Source organism: Nicotiana tabacum, chromosome 18 (genome assembly GCF_000715075.1).
Source record: "Nicotiana tabacum cultivar K326 chromosome 18, ASM71507v2, whole genome shotgun sequence".
NCBI lineage: Eukaryota > Viridiplantae > Streptophyta > Magnoliopsida > Solanales > Solanaceae > Nicotiana > Nicotiana tabacum.
In genome coordinates this window covers 159188911-159213363 of record NC_134097.1, presented here as the reverse complement: position 1 = coordinate 159213363, position 24453 = coordinate 159188911, and the positions used below count along the sequence as shown (strand labels likewise).

General features: G+C 38.5%; 1 long non-coding RNA gene across 2 annotated transcripts in view; it reads right to left on the bottom strand.

Annotated features, from left to right (window-relative positions):
* The window catches only part of LOC142173012 (uncharacterized), a 53466-nt gene extending 29292 nt beyond the window's left edge, over window positions 1-24174 (bottom strand). The window contains exons 1-2 of one of the 2 annotated variants that reach the window (XR_012702438.1): window positions 23565-24174; window positions 13605-15532 (exon numbers count right to left, since the gene is read on the bottom strand). This is a non-coding gene — a long non-coding RNA (uncharacterized LOC142173012). Of the gene's footprint in view, window positions 1-13501; window positions 15533-23564 lie in introns of those variants that run through there. The other variant, XR_012702437.1, reaches the window with a different exon arrangement.
* Window positions 24175-24453: the final 279 nt, after the last annotated feature.

Genomic DNA, 24453 nt, shown 5'->3' with positions numbered 1-24453 from the left:
GGTTAGGCCCTTACCCCCACCAGACTCGACTATTTAATATCAACAATTAGCATGAAGCATTTAGTTCTCCAAATAAATGCACAGAACATGATGATGTCCGTTTGGGTTCAGGGAAACCTGGTGGAATTTGGACAACGCTATCTTAAAGAGTCATTATGCAGACAACACAACCGACTCGGCTAGGTTTGGCCACATGCATGCACAGTTAAACAAAGTAAAGTTTCTATGGGATTTTAGACTGGTACCCTTGAGCGAACAACTCAAGGGGGAAAGGCACGGAACCGTCGACTACACCGTTGATCGAATGGTTTTACCGCAAATATACCTTTTCCGAATTTAGGGGGTGATAATATCGGAAGAGCGCAACCACTCATTATAAGCGTTGCTATGGTATTTTGTTTGGCACGAGTGGAATATGATGTTGAGCATGCTTATGCAATAATTAAAGTAGATTGTCACGTATTTACACATTAGGAAAGCAGTAAATACAACATTTTTTCGTAAAATTAAAGCGGTAGTAGAGGAAAGCAGTAAAGAAAAGTAATAAAGGGAAGAAACAAAAAGACAAGTCAGTTTTGGAATCGAAAAGGAAATTGAATGCTTAAAAGAAATAAACAAATAATTGCGCATAAAGAAGCATAAATTAACAACAATAGTCTGAAATGGTAAAAGCCTAAAAGTTCCCTTGCAGGGTCGCCACGCTGTCGCGCCCTCTTTATCTCGTGAAATCAGGTTTATGACATTTGGGAGGACAACTCGTTCCCTTTTGGGAATTGGGTTTGCATAGAAGAGTCGCCACCTAATGATTAAAGTGCATTAGGACACTAAAAAGGGTTTGTTTTGAGTAACTAGAGATTGGGTAAGATCTTGAAATTATCCCAAGGGGAAGGTGTTAGGCACCCCTCAGGATCCACTAGTATGGTTCCCGGTAAGACAATTATTGTGACTTTAAGCGCAAACAACACGTAGGCGAATAGCACTTCAAATAAGAAGGGATTTTGCACATGAGGGTTACAAGTAAGAAAACTAAAAGAGTTGATTTTGAAGAAACAATTTAAAAGGTTTAAAAGGAAGAAACAAAGGAAAAAGGGGGGAGGGTTCCTAGGTTTATTAATAATATGGATCACCCCACACAACATCCGGTAATCACTCCTCAATGAGGGGCTATACGTGATGTTACCGCGTGGTCATCATATCCATATCTACCCTTCCCGCCCTGTTTAAGGTATTAAAGCGCGGAATGGTCTCGTTCACTTATTGCATGCTATTACCCGTCCCAATCCTATCAATCTCGAAGGTATTTGGGACTACTAATCCTGGGGGGGAGATATTGGGCTTATTTGCGGTTTCAAAAGGGTAAAATACTAAGGCGACATACAAAAACATGCATAGCAAATTGGGGAAAGCATACAACAAGTGGAAAGGCTCAGATACACCACCTTTAAACAAAGAAAGCAAGTAATTAGCATGACTTACACATACTATTTTGGGCCTGATTAAACTTAAAGGTCAAGGCAGACTGATTTATCATATAATTCAGATAAGAAACCCGAATCAGGCCTCCCTGCGGGTTGTAGTTAATAACAACAGATTCAATTTATAAACTTTTACTCTATGGCTTGCCTAAGTGTTAGACGAAAACCCTATAGGCGTGATATCTACAGACTTCAGGAACTAGGTTGTGAGATGATTACATACTGATTTAAGAGAAGGTGTCAGTTATTAAAGAAGGACGAGTTTTAGCAAAAGATCATAAGTTCTGCAACTAGTAATGCATCATTATTGCTGATTTTAGACTTATAAGCGAGTGAAACAATTCAGACTTGATTAATAGCTCCTATAGGCATGCTTTCTACGCATTATTGATTTTAAACACTTTCATAGACATAGCAAAATGCAGAAACCCTGTAAGCATGATATCTAGGTGCTGAATTTTGTTTAAGACCTATGAACATGATATCTAATTGCGGTTGATTATTAAGACCTACAAACATGATTGCCTAATGAAGAATGGATGTGCAAGGTTCAATAGACCTATAGGCATATTCTCTATATGCATATGCAGAATTCAGATTTTTAGGTAATTATAGACATGGTATCTATATGAGTGAATGCAAGATTCCTATAGATATGGTATCTATATGAGAGAATGGACGAATCCAGAAACTCTTATAGGTAGGATATCTACCCCTTTTTGCAAACATGGTTACCCCTCCCTTTTTCACTAGCCATCCCCGAGAGTTTACTACAAAGTTATTACAGCCCACAAAAGTAAAGTAAAAAATACATCGGAAATTAAAAAGTACAACCAAGGAGAGCCTGATTCAGACTTCTTGTCTGAAGTATGAAGTAGACCAACTCTAAGAGGTCATATTTCAAAGCCTTTCTCCCATTTTAGGGTGTGTCAAAGTTCCCTAAGAGTCTCATATGAACTTCGGGCAGTGCTTACACCCAAATAAATCACCAAACTAGGACATAGTGCAGTGTGGAAGGTCCAGCCCTCAGGTGTCCAATTTTAGAGAGAACTCAAGGTCTCAAGGCAAGGCTCACAAGAGGGGGCAAAACTTAGGGACTATGAGAGCGTGCAAGTGCAGGAGTGGAATTCTGAGAGGGGAAAGGGAAAGGGAAAACAACTTACATCAATACACATAGTGGAATAGGGAATGGGGAGGTGGTAAATAAACAAAGACAGGCTGATGGGATACCCAACACTGGGAAGTGCTGGCACACCTATAAGCCTATTAGAACACACTGTTTAGAGGTTAGGATCCCCTAAGGGACCAAGTTCAATCCATGGACAACAACTTACATATTGCCATGTTTTAAACCATAACTCAAAACACATAAGGGGGTAGGGAGCAGGGATTCATAGCAGAAACAGATAGAAAGAAATCGGCATGCTAGTTTAAACATTGAACTTTACAAAAACAACAAATAAACATGGAAAACACATTGTTGTGATACTGAAGCTTAATTAGGACATACCAGTTTCAAATAAACAAATAAAGAAAATCCAGTAGGTCTTGTAAATAGGCCACAACGCAGACAAGAAAAGAATATTATTGAGAGAGTGTGAGTTCAGAAGGATTCTCCTCTCTCCTCTGTGAAAAAGGGTCGTGCCTTTTATAGTGTGAAAATCATGAAGAAATAAGGTAAGAAAATAGTCAAGGAACTGATTGCCAATCAATTACACAAGACTTCCCTTAATTAAGGGATTCATATTCAAACGGGTAAAAACAATTTAAGGAAAGAAAAATGAATAAGCACTTTGTGCACAACATGCAATGAAGGGTAAATACATAAAGGTTATTTAAGGACAGAATTTTTGAAATACGCGGTTGCATAAACAAGGCAAGAAAATTAATTAACAACCAGTAAATCAAAGGTCAGGGATCTCCTATGAATGAACCGAGTCAAAAAGATGAGAAAGGTCTTTTAACTTAAGGGAGATCAGCAAACAATGGAAAGAGAATCAATCAGACCTATTTAGAAGGAAGTTGAATCAACCACGAGTTGAAAGCCTTTTTAGAGGAAGATTCATCACATATAAAGAGCACACAAACACGTTGAGTTGGAAGAAAATGTTGTGCCATTGCAAAAATCAATAGAAAAATCCGGTGAAGAAAGAGTTTTTAGAAGAGTTTAGCCAAAGGTCAGAATCATATGCAAACACGGATGTCCAAACTCGGTTCAGAGACTCGAAGTTGGTCTGAAAGAGTTAGGGGTTCTAAAATAAAAACCCTAGTTCAATTAAATCACATAATCAAACTTGGCAGAACCCTCGAATTCTACGGTTTCCACCTTGAATCAAGTACAGAGATGAGAAGGCAAGTAATCGAAAGAGGCTCAGAGGTTTCAGTTCTATGAAACCTCTTGCATGTTTCTTTAAGCAGCAGAAACTCATGAGAAAACAATGATAGTAAGTAACACGCAGAACATAGTAGCAGAATTCAAAGAAAAATAGAGTAAAAGAAGCTAATACGAAATATAATAGAGATGACTGATAAGAACAATAGAAGAAGTATGCTAGGAAATTTTAGAAGAAACTTTAAACAAAGCTCAGTAAAAGGAACTTTATAAGGAAACTTAAGAGCTTAGTAAGAAAATATAGTAGGAGAAACATATCAGAACACAGTAGAGAAAGCATACAGTAGAAGAGCATACGAGAACATAGTATAGGAAAATATAGCAGAAGAAGCAAGTAAGAACATGGTAGAAGAAAATACAAGAACCCAGTAGAAGCAAATACACATAAGAGGAAAAAGAAAGTTAGAAATCACTTAAATACTTTCAGAAAACCCTAGATCGGTAAAGAAAGATTTTGAAAGTAGTTTTTTGAAAGAAAAGTCAGGAAAACGTTTGAGACCTTAAGGAAAACATGGATCTGGAACAGATCTAAGGGAATCGGAAAAACCTCGAAGGGTTAGGGTTTTAGAAGAACCCTAGAAATGAGAAAGGCTTTGAAAAGTCACTGATCTGAGTCGGAGAGGTCAGGATCAGGCTCAATCAACCATGGTACGCTAGAGCAAGGCCGGAGATGGCCGTGGAACTTGAATCGAACGAGGTGTGGGTAAAAACCTTCATGGTCAGGCCTTGAATCTTCAGAGATCAGGTGTATAAGAGCAACATGAGGTAGGTATAAGACTCCCATAGCCCTGGAAGCCATGGATTCCGGTGGCTTTCAGGGTGGAAGCGATAAGACTCGGCTAGGGTTCTGAGAGGACTCGAGAGAGTGAAGGGTTTCAGAGGCGGCGGGTAGGTGAAAATGACTTAGGGCTAGTGGGCTTGGTGAATTAAAAAAGGAAAGGAGAGAATGTGGTCGTTGATCATTTTGATCAACGACCTGGATTAAATGGGGAGCCGGACGGGTTGGATTTAGTTGGGTCAGGGGCGGGTAATTTTTGGAATTGGGCTGGGGTTCAATTGGATTTAATTGGGGTAGAATTTAGGCTACAATCAAAATGAAATCTAGCTAGATTTTAAATACCCATTTTTCGCTTTTAATTTTTATAAAAATAGTAAATTAAATCCTGGAAATAAATTGAATGTACTAAAATGATTTATAACATATAATTATCAATTTAAAAATACTGGACTTAATTTTATAAGTATAAATGCAATCAAATCATAAAAGAGGCTAATATTGCAATTATGCAATTTTATCCTTAAAATACCAAATAAATGTGTAAAAAAAATATCTTAGTTATATTTTGGTAAAAATATGAGAATACAATAAATGAATCACCAAGATGATAATTTTGGGGATAATTATTGGGTTTTTCTTGATAAAATAGGGCAGTAAATTGATTTAAAAATCTTTAAAAAAATAAGAAAAATAATGTAGCCTTGGTTATACTTATATATGCATATACATGCTATTTGAAAGGCCTTTTAAATATAAAAATACACGGGGAAAAATTGGGTATCAACAACTGTCTCTCTTTACCCGGGAAGGATGAAAGAGTTGTCGGGTAAAGATATGATGGCCAATTTTAACCGAACGAAAGGGTTCGAGGAGACTTAGGCCGTACTCTAGTATTTGATCTGCCTACATATCCGAGGTTTTATAGGAATCAGGCCATATGTAGTTCAGGACCCATCGGAGGAGTAGGCCGATGGAGACTTTCAAGAACGGATGCAATATTCAGTTTGGGGTGAATATCTTGAAACATGCAAGGGCTGCGGGAACTGGAGCGGGATCGCTCCTGCTGGGTTGTTTGTTGCTCACTGGTTTACCTGCAAGTAAGCAATACGAGCATATATTGTGCGTAAAATTAAACATGATGCAAATTACCGTTGGACCATAAGAGTTGTCATCGGACGATGAGGATGATGTCATTAGACCATGACGTCCTGGTCCATGAAGCGTATAATAAGGGATTCACAGGCCATAAAATGATGCTCTCGGGCTATGAGAATGATGCCTCCGAACTATGACGCCTTTGAATAATGATATGCAAAAGAATAAAAGGGGTCCTCAGGCCCTGATATGGTGTTATCGGGCTATGAAAATGGTGCCTCCAAACAATGATGCCTTTGGATAGATTGGCGATCTTTTAGCCCATGAGATGCAGAAGGTGGCAATTTTTCTGCCGATGAAAGATGTAAATGAAGTGGCGATCTTTCAACCGATGCAAGATGTAAATAAAGTGGCGATCTTTAAGCCGATGCAAGATGTAAATGAAGTGGCGATCTTTCAGCCGATGTAGAATGTAAATAAAGTGGCGATATTTCAGCCATACAGATGGAGGTAGAGCTTAAAATCGTAAGGCAGAATGGTAGCCTTATACAATGCATGGAATGTAGATGGAGAAAGAGCTTAGTCTCGGAAGGCAGAATAGTAGCCTTATGCAATGTAGAGAATGCAGATGGAGACAAAGCTTAGTTTCGGAAGGCAGAATGGTAGCCTTATGCGATTCAAGAAAATGCAGATAGAGGTAGGGCTTAACCTCGAAAGGCAAAATGGTAGCCTTATGCAGTGCAAGAAAATGCAGATGGAGGTAGAGCTTAACCTCGGAAGGCATAATGGTAGCCTTATGTGGGAAGTAAAAAGAGCAAACGACAATAGAGTTTTCTTAGCTGATAGCGGATTGTGCTATCGTGATTGCTAGGGATATTGTGCCTGCTGGGGACACTGTTGTGTGCGGATAATAGTTGCGAGCAAGTGCAACAGTTCGGAGAGTTGTATTCCTGAATTTTATGAGTGAGCGTATAGTATATTTGATGATTTTGCAACTCAAGTGCCTGCATCTAAAGAAAAGTCGTGAGTTTTGTAAAGGGGGAGGTTAGTTCGTATCCCCGCTGGCTCTGTTTGGCTCTGTTTCGATGATACTGTGTGTACCATTGGGGTAAGCGTTGCTACACAAAGCAATTTCGGTAACAGACATGCATGATTTAGTAAAAATATAACATAAATACATAATCGAGAATAGTTTTCTTTAGATGAACCGATGACTGCGACGTGGTTCAAGACATTGCAACTTCTCTTGCTCCGGAATTTTAAGGGTCCTCCTCAAAATTCTACCCCAATTTACTGGGCTGCTGCTTCTGACGGCTGCTTGCGGTGACTGGCTAAAATTAACTTCGGAATTTTGAGGGTCCTCCTCAAAATTCTGCCCCAATTTCCAATTGCGGGGAAAATAGAAGTTTTGTTGAATTGTGACTAACTTGTGACCGAATCCATAGGGCTGCCTATGTATCCCCTTTTAAACGGGAATCAAGTCAGGCGTAGTTAAAATTACATCATGAAGGAAAACATAAAGATTACACATAGTATCGCTTGACTGCATCTGAATTAATGGGCTTTGGCCAAACTTCTCCGTCCATTTCTGCAAGTATGAGGGCTCCTCATGTTAGAACCCGGTGAACCATGTACGAACCCTGCCAGTTGGGAGAGAATTTCCCATTGGCTTCATCATGATGCGGAAAAATCTTCTTTAATACCAGCTGCCCTGGTGTGAATTGTCTTGGCTTGACTCTTTTGTTGAAGGCTCTGGACATTCTGTTCTGATAAAGTTGACCATGGCAAACTGCGTTCATTCTTTTTCCATATATAAGAGCCAGTGGCTCATAACAACTCTTCACCCACTCTACATCATCGAGTTCTGCTTCTTATATGATCCTCAAGGAAGGGATTTCTACTTCGGCGGGAATGACCGCTTCTGTACCATATACTAGCATGTAGGGGGTTGACCCAGTTGATGTGCAGACTATGGTGCGGTACCCCAATAAAGCAAATGATACCTTCTCGTGCCACTGCTTATGCTTCTCTATCATTTTCCTTAATATCTTCTTGATATTCTTGTTGGCGGCCTCTACGGATCCGTTCATCTGAGGTCTGTTGGCTGTAGAATTCTTTTGTTTGATCTTTAAGTTTCACACATGGCTTTCATCAGGTCACTGTTAAGATTGGAACCATTATCAGTGATGATTGATCTGGGATCCCGAATCGACAAACTATACGATCGCGTACAAAGTCTACCACGAATTTCTTAGTCACTGCTTTGTAAGATGCTACTTCAACCCATTTGGTGAAACAATCAATTCCTACAAGGATGAACCTGTGCCCGTTTGATGCGGCAGGTTCGATTGGTCCGATGACATCCATTCCCCAAGCGGCGAACGACCATGGCGAGCTTGTTGCATTAAGCACATTTAGAGGCACCTTTATCATGTCTGCATGTATCTGACAGCGGTGGCACTTTCGGACATACTGGATGCAGTCCGTTTCCATAGTCATCCAAAAATAACCAGCCCGGAGTATCTTTTTGGCTAAGACAAAACTGTTCATATGAGGACCGCAGGTCCCAGCATGGATTTCTTCTAGTAGTGTAGATGCTTCTTTTGCGTCGACACACCTCAGTAATCCCAAATCCGTAGTCCTCCTATACAGGATTCCTCCACTGTGAAAGAAATTGTTGGACAACCTCCGAAGTGTGCGTTTCTGAGTAGGATTTGCGAGCTCTGGGTATTCTCCTTTTGGAAAGTATTCCTTGATATCATGAAACCAAGGCTTTCTGTCTGCTTCTTTTTCGACATGAGCATAGTAGGTTGGTTGATCATGGACCTTTACTGGAATGAGATCAATGAAGTTCTTGTCTGGATGTTGTATCATGGATGATAGGTAGCCAATGCATCGGTGAACTCATTCTGGACTCTGGGGACATGCTGGAACTCCGTCTTTGTGAACCTCTTTCTCAACTCCTGTACATGATGCATATAAGGGAGTATTTTGGAGTTCTTGGTTGCCCATTCTTCTCGAACCTGATGTATAAGCAAATCTGAATCCCCAATCACTAGCAACTCTTGACTGTTCATGTCAATAGCCATCTTGAGCCCTAAGATGCAGGCTTCGTATTCGACCATGTTGTTGATACACGGGAATATGAGTTTGGAAGAGACCGGATAATGCTAACCGGTTTTTGATACCAGGACTGCTCCTATGCCAACTCCTTTGAAATTTGCTACTCCATCGAAAAACATCCTCCAACCATCATAGGATTCTACAATGTCCTCTCTTATGAATAATATCTCTTCGTCGGGAAAATACATTTTCAGGGGTTCGTATTCTTCGTCCACGGGATTTTCAGCGAGGTGATCTGCTAGTGCCTATCTTTTTATCGCCTTCTAAGTCACGTAGACAATGTCAAATTCACTCAACAGGATTTTCCACTTGGCTAGCTTGCCAGTGGGCATGGGCTTCTGAAAGATGTACTTCAAAGGATCCATCCTTTATATGAGATATGTAGTGTAGGCACAGAAGCTTCTGAGCTACCCAAGTCAAAGCACAACATGTGCGCTCTAACAGAGAATTCCGGGCCTCATATAGGGTGAACTTCTTACTGAGGTAATAGATGGCCTGCTCCTTCCTCCCCGTTTCATCATGTTGCCCCAGAACACAACCGAATGCTCCATCCAATACTGCGAGGTAGAGTAATAGAGGTCTACCTGGCTCGAGCGGGACCAAAACTGGTGGTGTTGATAAGTACTCCTTGATTCTGTCGAAGGCCCTTTGGCACTCATCATTCCATTTGGTAGCGGCATCCTTCTTCAACATCTTAACGATCGGCTCACAGATAACTGTAGATTGTGCTATGAATCGCCTGATATAGTTAAGTCTCCCCAAGAAACTCATTACGTCCTTTTTGTTCTTTGGCGGTGGCAACTCTTGAATAGCTTTGACCTTTTATGGATCCAGTTCTATTCCTTGGTGACTTACAATGAACCCAAGTAGTTTTCCGGCAAGAACCCCAAATGCACACTTCGCGGGATTCATTTTTAGGTTGTACCTTCTTAGTCTACTGAAGAACTTCCTCAAATCTTCCATGCGATCAGTGGCTTTCGTGGACTTGATGATAACATAGTCTATATATACTTCGATCTCCTTGTGTATCATATCGTGGAAAATGGTGGTCATGGCCCTCATGTAGGTGGCCCCTGCATTCTTCAGGCCAAACGACATCATCTTGTAACAGTACATCTCCTTGTAACAGGTTGGACTTAGGTCTGTTCTCAAAATTCTCGACTTCTTTAACAATCTCTTTCGGTATGTCGTCTTCCTCTAAATCTATGTCCGTTTATTGTGTTGTCTCGTTGTATATCACAGTCATTGGTTCATCAAGATAAGTAATAGTAATGATGTATAAGTAAAGTAATGAGAGAGAAATAATAAGAGTAGGATTTATAGGGAAAATCGAAATTCTTTGATAAATTCCATAACTGTTTTGAACATTGAAGGTCTTATTGCGAAATTTTAAAATGCAAAAGGAAAGTCAATTAGTAAAAATAAAAGATAGTGCATGACGCTTGTTCAACCTCGCTACCCCGAGGCTTTCCGGGCTCTAGTGGTTCTGATGATCCAGTTATTGAGGCATGCTCCTCTGCTTACTGCCCGTATGGAAGGGCCTTCCTCCCCCTCCTCCTTGAGGATGACACAACAATCCATGTCATTATCTTCTAGGAACAAATTCTTTACTGATGCCAGTGTTTCCTATTCTTCTGACCCAAAGATAACATCGACTGGCTGGAAAGTCTGCTCCAAATGTGGTATTGGCTACTCTAGCGGATAGTAAGGACCGCACCATGGTGGCGACTAGTTGTTAAATTCTTCCCAAGTATACTCATATCCCAGACTGAAGGTGGTGACATGTTTCTTTAGTGTGATAGGCTTAGCAATTCCTTGGAGGTTCTTGCCAAGCCCCTTGCCAGATTCGTATCCGCTCCAGTTCAATATGCTTTCAATTTTATTGTCCCACCATTTGTCCTTGTCGACGATGTTGACTCGCTCGATATGGTGATAGGTCTCCTCGCCTATCTTTCTACTGCCTCCGATTGCTGGGATGGTCTGGCGACTGTATATGGGATTGCTACCATCGCTGTGAATGATCACCTCTTGGTGGTTCCACTCAAATTTCACCGCCTGATGTAGTGTTGATGCTACGGCCCCAACGACATGAATCCACGATTGTCCCAACAACAAATTGTAAAATGTCGGCACGTCTATCACTTGAAAATCAACATCGAACCAAGTTGGCCCCATTTGAAAACACAGACTAATCTCCCTGATGGTGGACCTTTGGGAACCGTCGAAAGCTTTCACGTTGATGGCTCCGTCCTTTATCTCGTGCAGCCCCTTTCCCAATGTACTGAGTGTTACCAACGGACAAATGTTGAGGCTGGACCCTCCATCAATCAGAACTCTAGTGATAAAATAATCTTCGCATTGTACGGTGATGTGCAGCGCCTTATTGTGACTCAACCCTTCTGGTGGCAGCTCATCTTCATCAAAAGTGATCTTGTGACTTTCCAATACTTGCCCTACTATGTTTTCCATTTCTCCTCCGGTGATGTTGCCTGGTACATATGCCTCACTCAGCACTTTTATCAAGGCATTCTTGTGTGCCTTAGAATTTTGTAGCAAAGCAAGTATGGAGATTTGCGCCAGTGTTTTGTTCAACTGGTCGATGACCGAGTATTCTTTGGCCTATATCTTTCTCCAAAGATTGTCTGGACCTGTCTCAATGATGGGTGGCCGATTGAAGGCCTGCTTGCTTGACTCAGCTAGGTGTTTTAGGGTATAGACCCTGCCGTTCCTTGTCATATCCTGTGCGGCAACAGTTTCCTCGAACCTAACCTTGCCCTTCCTCCTTGCCTCAGATGTATAGTCTCATGGTATAGCCTTGGTATAGAATGGTGTTACGGCCGACAACGCCACTGGGATCGGCGTGGACATCTCCACTCCGAACGGAGCATGTGCTTTGGGAGGTAAAACTGCAACTTCAAATGGTGGAGGTGCATTTGTTGGAGTCATGAATTCGATCTCGATTGGTGTTGGTGTCTTTGCAGTTGCTTCGAACTCAAGTGGCACAGACATGTTTACCTCAGTGTCCTCAGATGGCTGAATCTGGACTCTAATTGGATTAAGTGTAACTATTGGTTTCTTTGGATCATCACCTTTTGTGATCAACCCAATCGATCCCTTGGGGTCCCAATCATTCTCTATTTCAATTATGTGAACACCTCCACCCTTGTGGTCTAGTAGAGGGTTATTGCGAACATTCAGAGTAGGCTCTTTCGTCACGATAATCTTGTTATCAATAAAGGTCTGTATCTTATCTTTTAGAGAACGGCATTCATCAATGGTGTCACACCTCTTTTTCCTACACCCCGAAAGGGGCATATAAGGGAGTTTTTTCCAATTAAAGTGACAATCGAAACGGGATTATTTATTTATTAAATTCAGAGTCTCCACTTGGGATAATTTATGGTGTCCCAAGTCACCAGTTTTAAATCCTGAATCGAGGAAAATATTGACTCTGTATTACAGTCCACGAACACAGAAATCCGAGTAAGGAATTCTGTTAACTTAGGAGAAGGTGTTAGGCATTCTCGGATTCCGTGGTTATAGCACGGTCGCTCAACTGTTATAATTGGCCTATTATCTGATTTTAGTACATGTTTAGCCTATGATACAATTTTAACTAATTAACCGCTTTTAATCATTTTTAAGGAAGATTGCAGCGTCATTTAAAATAAGTCTTGAACCACGTCACATAAATGCACCCGCGGTCCCCGACACATTTTATCCAACATTATTGAGATTTGGATTTGGGTCACATAAATGCGCACCCGAGTTTTGGAAATTAAGCGTCACAACTACGTCACGGGAACCGTACCCGTAGCTATGATAAATTAATTAATGCGCCTAAAGCAAACTAGCGCATTTGGATTATTTTCCTGATCTTTTGAGATTGTTGTGATGCCAAATTTATGGACAAGATATTACTGGGGAGCAAATAGGCTAGCTATCTATTACTTGGCCTAAATTTCTTATAGTTCAAGACCCACCCTATAGCCCATTCTCATTCCTTGCCAAGAAAGAAACAACTCCAGTTTTCATCTACCCAATTAAAAACATTTATTCAAGAACCAAGACTACATATATCACAATAAAAACTAATTAAAACAACTAATCAAAAAATGAAATACAGAGCAAATTTGACGACCAACCCATCGTTTTTATAACTTTTATGAGCTCACTATAACACTTATTTGTTTAGGTAATTCCAATTAAATATAACAAACTTTCAGGTACAATTAGATACATGTCATTTTTCGGTATAAATTTTGGCAGTTAGCCAATTGGATCACAATTTTACCTTAAATACTTTTCATTATACAAAGTTGATATCATTTAGATGTATGATTAAAATTATTTATAATCAGCACTTATACAAAAATGTATCTTATATATTCATGTCTAATTACAGTTAGATTACTCCTATATTAACCATCCTGGTGGTAATATCAAGGAAACTTTTATATTAATCCCATACTGAAATATCAGGAAGGTGATATCTCGATACGAGATTTGATCCAATTGATAAGATACATTTTTTTATATCTAAAGTCTCAAACACAACAAGAACGAAATCTGTAAATTAAAATGGGGCAATATATTAAACTACCACTTAAAAAAATGACTAAAGAAAAACATGAAATTTGACAAAGTAAAATCAGTCATTCATAGATCTGAGTAAGTATAAGCAAGAACTGACGATGTTAAAGATGAAATTATAAAAAAAATAATACTCTCATTAGTTTACCTCATACAGCTTGGAGATTGTCACTGATCACTTGAAGCTTAACATAGATTTCAATGGAGTAAATGTGTTAGTCCGTTCTTTGAGCTCAAAAGCTCTTGCTCAGCTGCTCTAATGAATAACAACTTTAAACTAGGAACGGAACCAACGAACGGACCACCTATCGACCGCAAAATTATATCGGCGACTTCGGCGGAATTGAAGCTCGAAACTGCTGTTGTGTTATATGAAAGAGTGGACTGTTTTAAGGGAGGTTTTATCTGGGTATTAGAGCTCTTTTTTGCTGGTTTGATGGAGTTATTTTGAGCATAAAGCAGAGCTGATTAAGGGGTGATTTGAGGTGGTGTTTTGGAGCTCTTACAAGGCTAAAAACAGAGGGAAGAAGATGATACTTGGGATAATTTTGGACAGCTGTTTGGACTCTAATGGCTGAAGGTTCTTGGGATGGAGGAGATGGTCCTTCTCCTTCTTGCTCAAGGGGTGTTCTTTTTTGTTCAAAAGCGATGGAAACGGCTGGAGATTTAGGCATGTTAGGATGTTGATCGATCTTCTTTCTTTAGGTCTCATTTAGATCCTTAGGTCTTTTCTTTGTATTTTAGCTGACCCCCCCCCCCCCCTCTTGTGTATAAGTTTAGATTAGTTTAATAGGGTTTTTTAGGTTAAGGGGTATGGGCCTAGGAGTTATGGGCTTTAGAAATTATGGGCTAGGTCCGGTAATTAGGCTTAAAAATGGTCGTTTGAGCCCAAATTTTATTCTTTCTCCGCGAACGAGCCTAAAAATACGATATCATTTATTAATTAATCATACTTAAGTAAAATAACCATTAAAATAAGACTGGCCATTAAAACAAAACTATTTTTGGTATTTTTCAAGACTAAAAAAATGACTACAAAACATTAATGAACCTATTTTTTTGTAATTTTTGTTTTCTTGTAATAAAATAAAGTAAAAGAGTAAAAATGAGTTAAAATATCTATATTAGGCCTAAATTAAATATTTACGTGCTAAAATATGAAAAATCTTGGGGAGGGTTAAAAATCACATGTCTACATCTACCCCTCTTTGACTGGAAACGCGAAGAGTTTTCAGACAAAGAACGACTAGACAGGTTTTTTTTACCCGACCCTTATTTGGAGAGACTAAAACTATGGGAAGGTGATCGAGCTCTGGTATCTGAGCTGCCTACATATCCTTGGCTATAAAGGAATCACACCACGTGTAGTTCAGAGGTTAGGGAGATGATGGAGTATACCGAGGTAGGGAGCCGGTCGAGGTGCGTTCTGCCGAGGTTCCGGTTCGCAGTCCTGTTATTAAATCAAAAATCAAAACATGAAAAAGACTAGCTAAGCCTACCAACTACGAGTTACAAGATTCCTATCTATAAGTCTTCTGAAGCTTGATCTTGAGTTTTGAGTGGTTCTTCATGCAGACTTTAGATTTAAGCCTTGACGCTTGCTAGTTGCAGGTGCTAGTTCGTTCTTCTTCAGCTTTTCAGACCAAAACGGGACATGCAGAGCTTGTGACCTCATCCCTGTCTTGAGCAGCTCACATCTTTTATTAACTTCTGCATTTGGATTCACTTCTTGTCTTTCTTTTTGTTTTTTTTCTTTTTATTCTAGATTGTGACTAATTTATGTTGATCATCTTGGACTGCTGACTCGCATTCTTGACGCGAGCTTCTTTTGTTGCTGACCTGAATTGCATTCTGAATTGAATTCCTCTTTTTTTCCAGGTGGGCGCCTGATTGCTGAACTTGAACCGTCTTCTCTTGTTACTTGACACTGTTTTCCCTTGCACCTTGAACCATTTTTCCTTGAAACTTGAATTGTCTTCTTTCGAAACTGCTTTCCCTTGAAACTTGAGTTGTCTTCCCTCTACACTGATTTCTCTAGAAACTTGAGTTGTCTTCCCTTTTTCTCTAGGTGGGCGCCTGATTACAACAAAACAGACAAAACAAAATAAATTTTTTCTGCCCTAGTTTGCACTAGGAAGATTTGTGAGTTGTTAGCAAAATTGTAAACCACTTGTACTATTGATGCAATGATGAGAGTAAACTAAAGAATAGACTAGGAATACTATAAACTAAGCTTGACTAAAGTAAAGACTGACCCTATTCTCCAGGCGGGACCCCTGATTTCAAGAAAACTAAACATTGATAACTTAAGAAAACTAAAAATTGACCCTTTTTTTTTTCAAATCTAGACTTCCTCTTTTTCAAATTATCCTAGGAGAAAATTTGTCAGACTAGGTTTTCTATCTTAGGAGAAAGATTCATCAAAACTAAGATGTTTATCCTAGGAGAAAATTCATCATACTAGGTCCCCTTTTTTTTGGTATCTTATGAGAATGATTCATCAGACTAAGAATTTGATCCTAAGAGAAAATTTATCAGACTAGGTATTTTTATCTTAGGAGAAAAATTCACCAGACTAAGATTTTGATCCTAGGAGAAGATTCATCAAACTAGGTCTATTTTTGTTATCTTAGGAGAAAGATTCAACAGACTAAGAATTTGATCCTAGGAGAAAATTCATCAGACTAGGTTTTTATCTTAGGAGAAAAATTCATCAGACTAAGATTTTGATCCTAGGAGAAGATTCATCAGACTAGGTCTATTTTTGTTATCTTAGGAGAAAGATTCATCAGACTAAAATTTCTATCCTAGGAGAAAATTCATCAGACTAGATTTTCTATCTTAGGAGAAAAATTCATCAGACTAAGATTTTGATCCTAGGGGAAAGTTCATCAGACTAGGTATTTTTATCTTAGGAGAAAAATTCATCAGACTAAGATTTTGATCATAGGGGAAAGTTCATCAGACTAGGTATTTTTCTCTTAGGAGAAAAATTCATCAGACTAAGATTTTGATCCTAGGAGAAGATTCATCAGACTAGGTCTATTTTTGTTATCTTAGGAGAAAGATTCATCAGACTAAGATATTGGGAGGAAAATTTATCAGACTAGGACTTTTATCCTAGGAGGAAAAATGCGAAGATCAATGGCAAGATTTTATGCATAATTAGCAAGACAAATAAAGACAAAGGGTTGAGAAACTTCCCTTTGTCGGCTCTTCTCGTCTTTTCTTTTTCTTCTCTTTTTTGTTGTTGTTGTTTTTTTCCTTTTTTTTTCTCTTTTTGAATCACTTTCCTTGCACCGCTTTGTTCTTGTTTCATACAAGGAAAAATTTGTCAATTTTGAAAATGGTGGTCGGTTTGTGGCCTTGAGTCTTGGGCAACTTGGCTTCTGCTCAATCAGCTTAAGTCGGTCTCAAAAGACCTTTGTTCTGCACCAACTCTGATTGTTTAACATCAGTACCATTTGTATTTGCAGCTCAAATAGCTTTATCCCAACCAGAGATCTTTTCTTAGGTGACCCTTTTCGATATCTTGAATGACTTCCTGCTTTGAGCAATTTGTCTGTCAGAGAGAATCACAAGTTATCTTTGTTTGCGGCAAGCAGGCTGACAAGAGTCTTTTGGGGGAGCCTTTGTATGAATCCTCAAGGCATGTTGACATTAACAACTAAGTTTGATGGCCAAACTTACTTGGTACAATTGAAAAGCTGATAGCAGATTTTGAAATCTTTTCTTGCTTGTTTTGAGAAGGACTGACTCAGAGTGGAAGACACAAATGATGCAAAGAAACAAATATTAACAAGAAATGCCCCTATCGGAAGGACAGAAGGAAGATTTTTTTTTTCAATAACTAGACTTAATGATCATGACATGCATTTTGGACTCAACGGCCTGATCTACTAAACTAATCCAATCTTCCCTTTTACCATTCTTATGAGCTTTGAATTCGGGCTTGTTCGTGCCAATTCTTTGCATCAGCTTCGCGACTCACTTTCGACTAGTGGTGCCCCGAGGGGTTTTCACCAACAAGTCTCTCTCATTTATTCATCTCTGCTTACTGTCGTCTTACAGTTCCCGTGAGGGTTTTCACTAATAAGACTCTTTTCTTTTTCTTTCTCTTTTTGTGAGAAACTCGACGGTGTTCTACGTCATGTGACAACCATTGCTCATTGCATGATTCTCTTGTCATTCTTGAAGGCATATTGGGAGGTCTTTATTTGGAAGGTTTTTGGATAGGGTTGGAAAGAAAGGTCGGCATGAAGGCTCAAAATAAACTCAAAATGAGGGGTTGTAGACTTACAACTCTTAGAATCGACTCTTTCAAAAATGAAATAAAAGCTTTGCCCCACTTTCAGATGCTGGGGATTTTTGGATTTTTCTATTTTGTCTAGTTTTTTCCTTTTTCTTCTAAATTCTTATTTGGTTGGACCGAATCGTGAGGCTGCCTACGTATCCTTATTTTTTAAGGAATCAGGTCGAACGTAGTTCAAACATCTGACCTAAACTATTTTTCATTTTTCTTTCTATTTCTCTTTTTTTCTTTTTTTTCCTTTTCCTTTTCTTTTTTTTTTGTTTGCCCCAGCTACTATTTTTGAGGGCGTGGATCTTTGATAATTCTTTTTTTTTTTCTGAGCTTTCTAAGAACTGCCCTAGTTTGTACTCTTGGGACATGGATTTTTTCTTTTCTTTTCTTTTTTTTGACTCTAAACTTGATTCCAAAAGAGGGTAGTCAAAGAAAAATAACACAGGCTCAAAAGGTGTAGCAAAGGATATAAAGTGTTTGGGTAGCAGAAAAAGGGCCTCCCAACCTCAAGAACATCAAACATGGTATCTTTTCGCGATCACAGCATTTTCGAACATGTCTGTCTCCTTGGTGTGCCGTGGTCACAAGACATTTTTTCATCCCTTAGTGACAAACTTTCCAACAAACATCAATTGATTAAACATCCTCAAGCCTGATCTTCACAATGATTTGAAGGTGAATTTTACTCGACCTTAGTTCCAAAGTATTCCAACTCTCTATTCATCCTCAAAAGTATTTTTTTAATTATCAGCTTCCAGATTAAATCAGTTCCTAAGATCTGGCCAAAATTTCGCATGCATGTCATGTCATTAGAACTAGTGAGAAAAGAACTAAGAACAGAATGACACAAAAGGACAAACTGTATTTTATTGAGTAAAGGATGAAAGGGTTTACAACTAACCAAGCAACCTAAAATACGAGTTACAACCCTAAAATAACCCGAATAATGAAAATAGCAACAGAACAGACAGACAAGACTCACACAAACAGAATGGAGGGATAAAAGGGTTTGACTCAATAAAATAAATAAAATCTGGATCACAACCCTGAAATAACCCAGATAATAGAAAAGACATCAAAACAATGCTACCAAGATTCCTTCCTAGTGAGAAGGGAATGACTTTTCAATTGCTAGGCTTGACATTTAGCCACAAATTTGCTCATCAAAATCAGCAGAGCCTTCTCCAATTTCAACATCATTAACTTCAATTAGCAAGTTCCTAAGAGGATTCTCATACTCCATGTCACCAGGCATTATCCCCACAAAGTGTGCATCATGATGTGCAGGTAAAGGATTTTGCGCGACATTTTCGGTGTCATTGTCTTGGATCACAATCAGGTTTTCCTGGATCATCCTTTCTATTTCTCTTTTCAAATCCCGACAGCTTTCGTCATTGTGCCCCTGGGCATTGGAATGGTATTCACACCTTTTAGAAGGGTCAAAGCTTCTTGCACGTGGATCCACATGATTTGGAGGAATAGGTGCAATCATGTCATAATGTTTTAACTTCTCAAATAAGCTTGCATAGGACTCTCCTATTGGTGTAAAATTATCTTTCAACCTTTGTTCCCCTTTATACCTCTGGCTTAGATGTGGGTTATAGGTCACCTGAAAATTTTGTGGAGGCTATTGGAGATTTTGTGATGCTCGTGCTCACCTTCTGGGGTGTTTTGGTGGCTGGACAACATACTGAGGTGGAGCAACAGAGTATTGAGGGTTCTGAGGTGGATAATATTGCTCAGGGGAGTCATGGGAAACTTGAGTAGGCTGCTCATACCTTCGAGATGTTCTCCTGGGACCTCTTCTCGACCCTGATGTCATCATGATTTCTTCAACCTTCTCATTTGTGTCGCTAAAATTATCAGATTCAACCCGGACAGCCTGAGTTGCGGCTTTAAAAACTACTTGACTTATAATTTTACTTGTCTTAAGACCTTTTCTCCCATTTTGATTACTTCCGAGAAGGATTTTCCAACTGCGGACATCATGTTTTGAAAGTAATCTGGCTCTTGAGTGTGAAGGAAGACAGTGATTAGCTTATGGTTGTCTATGGGTGGCTTAACTCTAGCTGCTTGCTCTCTCCATTTAATGGCATATTCCCTGAAACTTTCAGTTGGTTTCTTCTTCAAGTTTGAAAGGGAATTGCGGTCTGGGGCAATGTCAATGTTGTATTGGAACTGTTTGACAAAAGCCTATGCCATGTCATCCCAAACATACCAGCGAGACGTGTCTTGATCCATAAACCATTCAAAGGCTACTCCCATAAGGCTTTCCCTAAAATAAGCCATCAACAATTCTTCATTTCATCCCGCACCTATCAGTTGATTGCAATACCTTTTCAGGTGGGCTATGGGATCTCCATGTCCATCATACTTTTCAAATTTGGGAGTCTTGAAACCAGGCGTCAAGTGGACATCGGGGAATATACATAGATCTTTGAAGGCAACACTCTTTTGACTGGCCAACCCTTGTATGTTTTTCAACCGTTGTTCTAAGCTTTTCACTCTTTGGGTCATTTCTTCCTGTACCATCTTTCGGGCAGGCTTCTCAATGTTTGTAGGCAGATCAAACGAGTACGAGTGGTACTCAGGAGAGTGGTATTGCTCTTGCTATGTAGCAAATTATGACTCATGACGAGGCTGTCCTTGACCACTAGCCCATGCTTGACACATTTCGGTCATTTGCTGTTTCGGTATTCTATTTTTCTCAAATACAGTAGACTCTTATTGAACCCTCTGACCCTGAGTCTCTTGAGCACTTGTAGCAGCTTCGATGTCAGTTATCATTTTTCCTTGGATCTTTATTTCCATCTTACCACAAACCGACCACCTCAACTTTCTTCACAATTCAAAAGAAAACATGTTAGAATGGACTCAGTCGGTCCTTATTATTATCAATATTTTTTCGTTTCTTCATTTTTTTTTCATTTCTTTTTAATAGTGATCGAACCTGATGTGAGTTTCCTACATATCATGTGGGAACATGAATCAGATCTTGTGTAGTTCGGGAAGATCATGAATAAAGTAAATAAACTAACTTTTTTTTTTGAATTTTTTATTTTATTTTTCGAAAGAAAGACTTATAAAGAAGAAAAGGAATATTTTTGGATTTTAATTTTTCTTCAGCATTTTTGCAAAGAAATACTTCTAAAGAAAAAAGATTTTTTTTTTGAATTTTTTTTCCTGGAATTTCGAAAGACTTCTAAAGAAGAAAGAAAATATTTTTGAATTTTATTTTGAATTTATGAAAGAAATGCTTCTAAAAAAAAGAAAATATTTTTGAATTTTGAATTTTCTTTTTAATTTTGAAAGAAGAATGAAAATATTTTTGGATTTTTGGAAGGAACTAAAAGAAAATATTTTTGTATATTTTTTTTAAAAGACAATTAGGATCTAAAAGAAAGGCTTTCTAAAGAATCAAGTAATGGAAAATATTTTTGGATTTTTTTGAAAATTGGGGTCTCAAAAAAAAGACTTTTCTAGAGAAGAAGTAAAGAAAAATATTTTTGGATTTTTTAAAAATTATGGGCCGGAACCGATGAGGTTTGCCTACGTATCTCACACCCGGTGAGAATCAGACTAGCGTAGTTTGCCTAGTTTTGACGGAACAAAAGAAAATATGACTTATTTTGAAATGACTTTTCTTTTTTTCAAAATTTCAACAGAATTTCACGGTAATTCAAATACCTACCTCTCACTCTCTTTTCTTTTCTCTTTTTTTTTTTTCGATTTTCATTTTTTTTCATTTTCTTTCTCTATTCTAGAAGCCAGTCAACATGCAAGCCGAAATAGACAGATACACAAGTAGCACGTAAGATGTATCAGGATGGTCTTTTAATTTGGGTGCATCTGTCCTAGATGGACCCAACCCCTGTGTTGAGTCCCCAAAGTCAAATGCACATGATACAAACAAACGTTCCTACTAGGGATCCAGCATGAGGCTGAGCTATTCTAAGCTAAAAACCTGGGTATATTATTCTAGACTTGTGTAACCGAGCGAACAACTCGAGCCGAGGAGGGGGCTACGTACTGGGAACCGAAAGGCCATCCGGCTTTGTAACTTGTCCGAGCCTCTTTCTTATTTCAAGGTACGACACTAACAGAAGGAGGAGTCACGCCAGCATGCACATCCCCGAAGATGAGAAGAGAAGGGTTTCGTAACAGTTTATATACAGTTCAAATAGTATCAAAGCGGTAAAAAATAACACTTAGCACATTAGGCCCAAACACGTAAAAATCAGATAATAAACAAAGCCAACTATAACAATTATTCCAAGCTCGAATTCTGAACCCTGAACCAGAAGTTCTGGGTGTTTATTCCCCAGCAGAGTCGCCAGAGCTATCACACCTCCTTTTTCCTACACCCCGAAAAGGGCATATAAGGGAGTTTTTTCCAATTAAAGTGACAATCGAAACGAGATTATTTATTTATTAAATTTAGAATCGCCACTTGGGATAATTTATGGTGTCCTAAGTCACCGGTTTTAAATCCCGAATCGAGGAAAAGATTGACTTTGTATTACAGTCCGCGAACACAGAAATCTGGGTAAGGAATTCAATTAACCCGGGAGAAGGTGTTAGGAATTCCCGGATTCCGTGGTTCTAGCACGGTCTCTCAATTGTTATAATTGGCATATTATCTGATTTTAGTACATGTTTAGCCTATGATACAATTTTAACTAATTAACCGCTTTTAATTATTTTTAAGGAAGATTGCAACGTCATTTAAAATACATCTTGAACCACGTCACATAAATGCACCCGCGGTCCCCGACACATTTTATCCAACATTGTTGAGATTTGGATTTGGGTCACATAAATGCGCACCCGAGTTTTGGAAATTAAGCGTCACAACTACGTCACGGGAACCGTACCCGTAGCTATGACAAATTAATTAACGCGCCTAAAGCAAACTAGCGCATTTGGATTATTTTCCTGATCTTTTGAGATTGTTGTGATGCCAAATTTATGGACAAGATATTACTGGGGAGCAAATAGGCTAGCTATCTATTACTTGGCCTAAATTTCTTATAGTTCAAGACCCACCCTATAGCCCATTCTCATTCCTTGCCAAGAAAGAAACAACTCCAGTTTTCATCTACCCAATTAAAAGCATTTATTAAAGAACCAAGACTACATACATCACAATAAAAACTAATTAAAACAACTAATCAAAAAACGAAATACAGAGCAAATTTGACGACCAACCCATCGTTTTTTATAACTTTTATGAGCTCACTATAACACTTATTTGTTTAGGTAATTCCAATTAAATATAACAAACTTTCAGGTACAATTAGATACATGTCATTTTTCGGTATAAATTTTGGTAGTTAGCCAACTGGATCACAATTTTACCTTAAATGCTTTTCATTATACAAAGTTGATATCATTTAGATGTATGATTAAAATTATTTATAATCAGCACTTATACAAAAATATATCTTATATATTCATGTCTAACTACAGTTAGATTACTCCCATATTAACCATCCTGGTAGTAATATCAAGTAAACTTTTATATTAATCCCATACTGAAATATCAGGAAGGTGATATCTCGATACGAGATTTGATCCAATTGATAAGATACATTTTTGTATATCTAAAGTCTCAAACACAACAAAAACGAAATCTGTAAATTAAAATGGGACAATATATTAAACTACCACTTAAAAAAATGACTAAAGAAAAACATGAAATTTGACAAAGTAAAATCAGTCATTCATAGATCTGAGTAAGTATAAGCAAGAACTGACGATGTTAAAGATGAAATTATGAAAAAAATAATACTCTCATTAGTTTACCTCATACAGCTTGGAGATTGTCACTGATCACTTGAAGCTTAACATAGATTTCAGTGGAGTAAATGTGTTAGTCCGTTCTTTGAGCTCAAAAGCTCTTGCTCAGCTTCTCTAATGAATAACAACTTTAAACTAGGAACGAAACCAACGAACGGACCACCTATCGACCGCGAAATTATATCGGCGACTTCGGCGGAATTGAAGCTCGAAACTGCTGCTGTGTTATATGAAAGAGTGGACTGTTTTAAGGGAGGTTTTATCTGGGTATTAGAGCTCTTTTTTGTTGGTTTGATGGAGTTATTTTGAGCATAAAACAGAGTTGATTAAGGGGTGATTTGAGGTGGTGTTTTGGAGCTCTTACAAGGCTAAAAACAGAGGGAAGAAGATGATACTTGGGATAATTTTGGACAGCTTTTTGGACTCTAATGGCTGAAGGTTCTTGGGATGGAGGAGATGGCCCTTCTCCTTCTTGCTCAAGGGGTGTTCTTTTTTGTTCAAAAGCGATGGAAACGGCTGGAGATTTAGGCGTGTTAGGATGCTGATCGATCTTCTTTTCTCTAGGTCTCATTTAGATCCCTAGGTCTTTTCTTTGTATTTTTAGCTGATCCCCCCCTCTTGTGTATAGGTTTAGATAGATTTTTATAGGGGTTTTAGGTTAAGAGGTATGGTCCTTGGAGTTATGGGCTTTGGAAATTATGGGCTAGGTCCGATAATTAGGCTTAAAATGGTCGTTTGAGCCCAAATTTTATTCTTTCTCCGCGAACGAGCCTAAAAATACGATCTCATTTATTAATTAATCATACTTAAGTAAAATAACCATTAAAATAAGACTGGTCGTTAAAACAAAACTATTTTTATTATTTTTCAAGACTAAAAAAATGACTACAAAACA